Raw genomic sequence first — 9,992 nt, forward strand, 5'->3', positions numbered from 1 at the left:
TTAATAGCGGTAGTATCTCTTTATACCTTATAATATTTTAAGTATTTTTATTTTTTAGTTTTTAATATTTCCTTTCTATCCCTCCACTCCTCTCATCCTATGCCCATTCTTCTCTCAATATTACATCTTTAAACTTGTATAATTTTTAAGTGTTTCACTTTTTAAATTTAAATTTTTGTTCTTCCATTTTTCTTGTCTCTTTCTTTTTTCTCTTCTCTCTCTCCAACCATTCTGTCCAATCCATTTCCCTCTTTGAGATTAGGACTTGGTTAATTCCACTGTCCTTTTACCTTTCCACATCCCTCTCATCCTATTTTTCCCCACATTTCTCCCTAAACCTAATAATTTCTGGTTTGCTAAATTCCCTTTTGCTGTTCATAGCCCATTAATACATAGTTGTTTGATGTTGAATAGATTCTATCTATTGAACTAGATTGTATCCTCAGACTTTTGACTGTGCAACTACAGGACTTTTGGTTGATGCTTGCCTTAAAATAGTCTTCTAGCACAAAACTGATGTTTTGTACCAAATGGGCAGAACAAGAAAAGTTGGGTGCCGGTGGCTCACGCCTGTAATCCTAGCTACTCAGGAGACTGAGATCTGAGGATCGCAGTACAAAGTCACCCCAGGCAGGAAAGACCATGAGACTCCTATCTCCAATAAACCACTAGAAAACTGGAAGTGACGCTGTGGCTCAAGTGGTAGAGTGCTTGCCTTGAGCTTAAGAGCTGAAGGACAGTGTCCAGGCACAGAGTTCAAGCCCCACGACTGACAAAACACACACACACACACACACACACAGGAAAAATGGCAAGTCTAGGTATCTCAACTACCACTCATGATAATCAGGTGACAGAACAGATAATGAATAATCTAGAGGAGAGTTCCCAAAAAGCTCTAGAAACACTAATGGTAAACATGGTGAATGAAAAGATTGAAAATCTGCAAAAGACTCAGTGTGAGTGTGATAGGGAGAAAAATGAGGCAAACCAAAGATCAATACAGGAAGCTCATAAGCGTGAGGAAGCTACTCAAAGATTGATACAGGATTTCGTGAGCAAATTGAGAACACTCAAAGAGAAATAAAGGAATTGCATGAGCAGGTTGAGATCTGTCAAAGAAATAGACAGGAATTGCATGAGCAAGTTGAGAACAGACAAAGACAAAGTCAGGAATGGCATGAGCAGTCTGAGAACACTGAAAGAAAACTACAGGAATTATGTGAATGTTAGGAAGCTAATCAAAGAGTAATACAGGAATTGCGAGAGCGGGATGAGAATAGACAAAGATAAAGAGAGGCATTCATGGAATTCATAAACAGACAGCTGAAAGAAGTCAGGGAGACCAGAAAGGGAATGCTGAATGGAGCCCAACAGAAGGAATGGGAGTTCAAGGAAACCATAACCAATCACTAAGTGATTTGAGAATAAACACTGAACACCAAGTTAAGGAAGTAAAGAAGTTCATCCAAGATCTAAAACAAAGTTCCAACAAAGAATTTGAAGCCATCAAAGCCGACCAGTTAGAAGGAAAACAAATTTAAAAAAACAAAGTAGAAAGTCTTGACAGTAGGTTAGACCATGCAGAAGATCGAATCTCAGGAATTGAAGGCATAAAGTGGAGCACATAGAGACAGAAGTTAATGGGCTAGGAAATTTGTTTAACAGGATTTTAGCAGAGATCTTCCCAAATATGCAAAAAGAGAGGCCTATTCAGATACAAGAAGCTTTTAGTACCCCAAATAGACCAAACCAGAACAGGACATCCCACCGTCCACACAGGATCAATTCAGACCAAGGAAAAGATCCTTAAAGCTGTCAAGGAGAAAAGATCAATCACCTATAAAGGGAAAACAATTAGAATCACCTCATATTTCTCATCAGAGACAATTAAAGCAAGAAGAGCCTGAAATGATGTACACCATGCCCTAAAGATAAACAGCTATCAACCAAGAATAGTGTACCCAGCTAAACTCTCCTTCATAACCAAAGGTTAAATAAAAACCTTCCATAGCAAAGAAAAACTGAAACAATATATCTCCACCAAACCATTCCTACAAAAGATACTTAAAGATGTCCACCACATAGAGAAACAACATGACCACAATAAAGGCCAAGAAACTGCACCCAAACTGATAATCAAAGAACCATAGGAAGAACCTAATTGCTGCAGCCCCCAAGAAGGTGGATAAAATGGCAGGAACTCCCAAATACCTCTCAGTCCTATCTCTCAACATTAACGGACTTAACTCTCCAATTAAGCCACATAGAATGTCTAGTTGGATTAAAAAGCAAGATCCTTCTATCTGCTGCCTTCAAGAGTCACACCTTGCCCATAAAAACAAATATATTTTGAAAGTGAAAGGCTGGAACAAAATCTACCAAACAAATGGCCCCCATAAACAGGCAGGAGTTGCAATCCTAATAGCAGATAAAATAGACTTCAAATTAAAATTAGTGAGAACAGATAAAGAAGGTTGCTACATACTAATTAAGGGATCTCTCCTTCATGAGGATATTACAATTCTAAATATCTATTCGCCAAACAACGGAGCACCCAAATTTATCCAAGAAACACTACTTTCCCTCAAATCTCACATAGACCCGAAGACATTAATTGTTGAGGACTTTAACACACCACTCTCCCCACTAGAAAGATAAACTCAACAAAAACTCAACAAAGAAACCACAGATCTTGGGCTGGGATGTAGCTCAGTGGCAAAGCACTTGCCTAGCAAGTGCAATGTCCTGCGTTCGATCCCAGTACCAAAAAAGAAAAGACAAAAAAAATACAGTTAAAAAAAAACCCAACCAGAAACCACAGATCTAAACAACTGCATAGATCAACTAGATTTAACAGACATCTACCGAATATTTCACCCAGCAACATCAGAATACACGTTCTTATCAACAGCACATGGAACATTTTCCAAAATAAACCACATTTAGGTCATAAAGCAAACTTGTCCAAATTCAGAAACATTGAAGCTATACCTTGCATTCTCTCAGACCACAAGGGAATAAAATTAGAACTCAACACCAAAAGCCACCAAAGAAAGTCTTGTAACACATGGAGGCTGAACAACACACTGTTGAATCACCAGTGTGTCATGGAAGAGATTAGAAACGAAACTCAAATGTTCATGCTATTCAACAAAAATGAGCACACAAATTACCAGCTCCTCTGAGTACTTCAGTACTCAGAGGCAAGTTTATAGCTTTGAGTTCCTATATCAAATTGGAGAGATCTGAAGTGAACATTTTAATGAGACATCTGAACCTCCTTGAAAAAGAGCAGCAGGATAAACCCCAATCCAGTAGATGGAAAGAAATAATTAAAATGAAATCAGAATTAAATGACTTAGAATCCAATAAACCATAGAAAGAATCAACAAAACAAAGAGTTGGTTATTCAAAAAAATTAACAAAATTGACAGACCATTAGCAAATCTTATCAGAAAAAGAAGAGAAAACTCAAATAAATAAACTCAGAGATGAGAATGGAAACATTACCACAGAAACAAACAAGATTCAGAACATTATAAGGGAATACTTCTCAAACTTTTATGCTAATAAGTTTGAGAACTTGGCAGAAATGGACCTTTTCCTAGTAAATATCCACATGCCGAAACTAAACCAAGATGAGTTAAACCATCTTAACAGACCCATATCAAGCATTGAAATAGAAACAGCAATAAGAGACCTCCCATCTAAGAAAAGCCCAGGACCAGATGGTTTCACAGCGGAATTCTACAAGGCCTTCAAAGCAGAGCTCACACCAATACTACTCCAATTCTTCAATGAAATTGAAAGAGAAAGTTTACTACCAAACTCATTCTATGAAGCCATCATAACCCTCATCCCAAGACCAGGCAGGGACTCATCAAAGAAAGAGAACTATAGACTCACAAAAATATAGCCTCTCACAGCAGCTAGATAAAATTCTGGTTTCTTTCAGCATAATTCTACTTTCTTTTGAATATTTCTTTTGTATCTACTACCTAGGTTTACTACTAATTTAGCCTCAACTGATTAATTGCAAATAGTATATAAATTTTGATAGCCTTTACTATGGAAATGAGGAAATGGAGATTTGGTTGGATGCTAATTAAATTGCACAATCTCCATGGCTGTTGAAATGTAAAAATAATTTTCCCATGCAAGACATCTTTCTCCATAGGCTTGCTTTACTATAGTGTGGTTCTGTTCATTACTCACGAAGACCATCCTCATGCCTCTTAGTCCACACATGCTGCTAGTACATTTTGTCTTCTCCAAAGCCTGAGAAGTGAACAGAATTTCTTATATTTTAGACCAAATGTCTGAGATTCAAAGTACTAAAGTCCAATACCCTATATTATGACATATACTACCTGTTGGCAGAGCATGAATTCATAAATGTTCTAAATATAAACACTATGCTTGCTGCTCTACAGCACACATCACAACCAGGTAGATGGTATGGAAACACATCAATATCCATATTTCATCCTCCAAAACATGCTATTTTGTGATTGCTTGTATTAATCTATCTTTGATATTCCCAATCACAATTTCTCAAAATGTCTCAAACTCTTTAAGCCTTGATTCTAAATTTCTTCAGCCTTTATCCCCAAATTTAGTGATTATTTGGTCTCAGGAATCTGTTTCCTCCTTCTGTATCTCTGCATGTTTTTCCCCCATATCTGAGGTTACTATTTCTGATCTTCAAGGATTTACAGGACTATTAACATTTACAAGTTGACTAAAAATACTGTGCGATAATGTCTATGAGCCTAAAGAATTAAATATATGTGATAATACAAGGTACTTATTCCTAGTTGTTCTAGTGTTCTCTTTGTGAATATCAGTTATTATAATCAAAAATAATTCTATAATTTCTACTAATTCTACTGTATCAACTTTCACTTAAACATAAAGGAAACATAAATGTGTATAATATTTTCCAAAATCTAAATCATATTTTAACCGTCATGAAATTATGTCCCAAATTAATATTTGATTGTTAAAAATAGTTGATTCCTAGCCAGGCACTCATGGCTCATGTTGGTAATCCTAGCTACTCGGGAGGCTGAGATCTGAGGATCCCAATTTGAAGCCAGCCCAGGCAAGAAAGCTCATGACTTATTTCCAATTGACCACACGAAAAAGCAGGAAATGGAGGTGTGGACTAAGTGGTAGAGTGCTTGCCATGAGCAAAAACTTCAGGGACAGCACTCAGGTCCTGAGTTCAAGCCTCAGGATCAGAAAAAAGAATTGATGTATATCCTTCACATTTGTTAGATAATATGTTCTCAAAATGTATAACACACTGAGCACTGGAGGCTCACACCTATAATCTCACACCAGACCCCTACTCAGGAGTTTGAAATCTGAGGATCACACTTCAAAGCCAGTCAGAGTAGGAAAGTCCATAAGGCTCACCTCCAATTAACATGGAAGTTGTTCTGTGCTCGAAAGGTAGAGTGCTAGCATTGAGGGAATAAAAAACTCAAAGACAGTACTTAGGCCCTGAGTTCAAGCCTGGTACATGTGTGTACACATGTGCACATGTGCACACATACACATACACAAAAAAATGTAGATCACAAGAGATAAGTGGTATCTGTTCCAACATTATAATGCATGGTTTTGTTAAAGAAATTAATAAAATACTAATGAAATGCTATTAATGAAATTTAAAATATACAAGACTACAGGATAGATATATAATGAAGATTACAAGTAAATAAGTAAGGTGGAACTGTCACAAGATAGTCCACAAATGATAGAGTGTAAGAAACAGAAATAACATTTTCTAGAGTTCTGGAGAATGAAGTCTTACACTGATGTTTTATTAGGTTTTGCTTTCCAGTAGAGATTTTTTTCCTAGTTGAAAAGGCCACATTTTCACATTTCACATTTCTCACATACAGATGAGAAAGAAAAGGAGACCTTCCCTTTCTTTAAGGTGCCTGTCCTATGACATTGGGACCTTGTGTGACCTCCATTGTCATCAATCACCTATTAAAAACCCATTTTCATAAACAGTCATTTGGTGTCTCAATTTATGAGTTTTCGAAGACAACATTAGTTGCACAATAGATGATAATGAAGTCTTTAGATGAACTCAGTCTATCCTTTTGTGAGTAGTTTCCTTTTAGAAACCAAAGTGATTGCTACAGAGAATAACATGCCATTAGGACAGCCGTGCTATTGTCAAGTAGCAATACTAATGTTTGGTTTGCTTGGTGTCTTTCGGCATCATCCTTTCTTCATGCAGATTTTGTTAGTAAACTTAGAAGGGAAAAGCCTCATCTTCAGGAATTTATGTCAGCCGTGTTCCACAGAAATGTTTAGTACTTCCACAGCAGTATAAGAAGCAAAGAAGTTCTCAAAAGCAAGATGCATACATAATTATCATCCAGTTCTTTCTTGAAAAGCAAATATGAACAGTTTAAATACTTATGTTCAAGAGGTAGAGCCATACTGGGGTTCAAGAGATAGAGTTCTCATCTAGCAAAAGATAGACCATGACTATCACTTCAAAAAAATTAAGTAGAAAATATGAAGCTGATGAGATCCATAGACCTAACATTGTGATCTAATATTTCACAAAGAGAGGAATAAAGAGCAAATATCTGGATACAAAGAAAACTTAGGATGAATTCTTCTAAGGACTGATGAAGAATCTGGTAGGAGAAACATGCAAACACAGCTAAGTTTGAGTGTCCAATAATACTGAAGTCTCCAGCTTGTTAGGTAGTTTTTCTTGATTCTTAGGCAGAAAGTACAGTACAACAAAAGTTTGCATGGGGACAAGGAGTAAGAATCTGGTTTGATGTCAGAAAGGCATCTGCTGGACCCTCTTCAGTTTTTATGAAGAAAAGAACAAGTAAAATAGAATAGAAAGCCATCAATTTCGACCATATGACAGCATTAACTTGGAGGCTTATTCCAAGTTTTTATCAGGGAATATGGAGCAAAGAAGAGATTGATAAGTCAACATAAACTAAGTGGTGGAAAAAGGCATATGGAATATACTAATTTTGTGATATTAGAAGGATAACACGGGAACTAGCCTATAAGAGGAAGGACATAAAATGGAAATGAAATTATGAATCTTCAAATCCACAGCCTACAAAAGTGTGGTAATGCATCATTGGAAAGAAAGCGAAGAAACATAAAGGAAAAGGGAGGAAAAGGGAAATAAATTAAGGAAGGAAAAATTAAAATTTAAAACCAAACAAAGAAAGAAAGAATTAAGATAGAAAGGCAAAAACTGATACAAGAACTTCATGACCAGAAGAATATTCTGGGAGCTTGGCCACAGCTGCACTGTCAATCTGTCTCATAAAATTCCTGGAATTCTGGAGTCTGGTCAAAGGCTGTGACTTCAGCAGGGAAGTCTGGGCCAAGAGTTTTGGATAATTTTCATCAAGTTCAACTTCTAGCATGGTAGCAGCAGCCCAACCAACCTTCACTTAAAGCAGGCAGTGTGTTCCCAGAATAGCATGTGCTAAGCTTGCAGGATGATACAAAGACTCTGTTTTCCAGTTATCAGATATTTGTTGACTGACTGTTTCCTGCTTTTGATCACAGTGGTACAAACACAAGATCTTCTCACCCTTTCTAAGCCTGAGAGTACCTGTTCTTCCTCTAGACATGCACAATGAATTCTTTTTCATTGTCTTTATTTATTGTTTATTCTTTTATTGCCTAAAATGTTTGCATATTATAGGGAATTGTGTAATGTTTTGATATGTATATATGAAGTATATAAACTTTACACAATGTCAATCAGTTTTCCAAAGTGGGAATTGCACACTAAACATATGAGTCCACACAGATAATCCTGGCACTCAAAAGTCAGAGGCAGGGAGATTTCAAGTTCCAGGAAAGCAAGGTGCTTACTCAAAACATTAAAAATTAAAACTAGAGCCAGGCACTGATGGCTTATGTCTGTAACCTAGCTACTGATGAGGCTGAGTTCTGAAGATCACAGTTCAGAGCCAGCCCAGGCTGGAAAGTCCATGAAACTCTTATCTCCAATTTACCACTGGAAAACCAGAAGTGGTGCTGTGGTTCAAGTGATAGAGCACTCATCTTGAGCTGAAATGCTCAGGGACAGCACCCAAGATCACAATTAATAATAATAATTCCACTTGTGACAGATGTCTACAAAGTGAAAATTACTTCCATATGTCATAAAAGCAGGGAATTGATGGGAAGAAGAAAAATGGCAGAGGAGATTTAAAAAGAAATATCAGAGGAGAGAGAACAGAGAAAAGGAGAAGTTTCTATATAAACATATTCCTAGTTGAATTGACAAAGCCTCTGTAGGGTTCCCATTGGGTTTAGGATATTCCAGCTCTAACCTAACCTGAAAGTCAATGATATGTGACTCCTATATGGCATCATGAAAAAATTACAGTACTAATCAAAATAATCATGGGTATAATTTTACTAAACCATGGACTATGTATGGGATGTTGCCATGGAGTTTTAGAAATGAAAAAGCCATGTATATCCTCACAGGCTCTCTTTCCTTGAAGGCCATGGCAGGAGAAAATGTGAGTTTCCCCAACACAGTTGCCCTGTTGGGCTTCTCAGAATATCCATGGCTGCAGATCCCCCTGGTTGCAGTGTTCCTGGTTTCCCATATCCTCACACTGCTTGGAAACAGCTCCATCATTCTTCTCTCCATGATGTAGCCCAGACTCCAGACACCCATATACTTCTTTCTGAGCAATCTCTCTCTGCTGGACCTATGTATCACCTGCAACATTGTCCACAGCTTCTGGCCAGCCTCTGGGGCCCAGAGAAGAAAATTTCCTCCTGGTGATGTATCACACAGGCCTACCTCTTCCTTTGGATAGGTTGTACTGAATGTGTCCTGTTAGCAGTAATGGCCTATGATCACTGCATGGCAATCTGTCATCCTCTCAGATACAGTCTCATCAGCATGTGTGTGGCCGGTATGTGTATCCTGGTCCAGTGGCCTGGCCAATTCTCTGATATAGGATATACTCACTCTCCAGCTTCCCCTCTGTGAGCATCACAGCCTGGACCACTTCTTCTGTGAGGTGCCTGCTCTGATTAAGCTGGCCTGCGGTGACACTACTGTTAATGACCTCACCTTGATCTCCAGTGCTATCCCTTTTGGGATGATCACTCCCCTAATTGTGCTCATCTCCTACATGCTAATTGCCATGACTGTGCTGAAGTTACCTTCAGTGGAGAGAAGGCACAAGGCATTCAGCACCTGCAGCTCCCACTTGGTGGTTATACGTTGGGCCAGGCACCTGCATGTACATCCAGCCTCCTTCCAGCAGCACTAATGCCATGTTCCTGTCTTTATTCTACTGTATCATTATTCCACTACTCAATCTACTATCTATACCCTGAGAAACAAGGATGTGAAGGCAGCATGGAAGAGGATCCTACAACTCCATGGTGGGAAGAAGTCTTTCAAAGCCAGATGATCTGCCTGTGTCCTACAACATCCACACGTTCATGTAACAACCCTGTGCACACTTCAGATCATGCTGACAGGTCTACTTTCCCAAATAAGTGTCCATAAACATCCAGATTTACCACCGTGATGACTAAAGAAATTCCTTCTTCTGGAATATTCTATAGTATGAGACCTATACTACATTTTTCTTTTTAGAGACCTCCATTTCTTAAAAGAATTTGAACAATTGTCAATGTTCTGTTCCCATGCATGCATATAAAATACTTCAAACCCCTTCACCCTTACTCATCTTGTTCACTAGACATCCCCTGCTACTGGTATCCACCTCTAAGCAAGGCATGTTTTTACTTTTTCTGAATTTTTTTCTCCCATATATATTAATGCCACAATGGGTTTTTATGTGATAATTCACACATGCCTGTATTATGTTCTCAGATCAACCTCATTTAATTCTCTCTGATTCTCAGCATCCCTTACCCTCCTATTGTCAACAGCTTTCAGTAAGTTTCTTTGTGCCACCATCATATATGTGGGC

General features: G+C 38.0%; 1 pseudogene; it reads left to right on the forward strand.

Moving 5' to 3' along the window:
• Nucleotides 1-8,459: 8,459 nt before the first annotated feature.
• On the forward strand, nucleotides 8,460-9,464 carry LOC105985095 (annotated as a pseudogene).
• Nucleotides 9,465-9,992: the final 528 nt, after the last annotated feature.

Source organism: Dipodomys ordii, unplaced genomic scaffold (assembly GCF_000151885.1).
Source record: "Dipodomys ordii isolate 6190 unplaced genomic scaffold, Dord_2.0 Scaffold27, whole genome shotgun sequence".
Lineage (NCBI taxonomy): Eukaryota > Metazoa > Chordata > Mammalia > Rodentia > Heteromyidae > Dipodomys > Dipodomys ordii.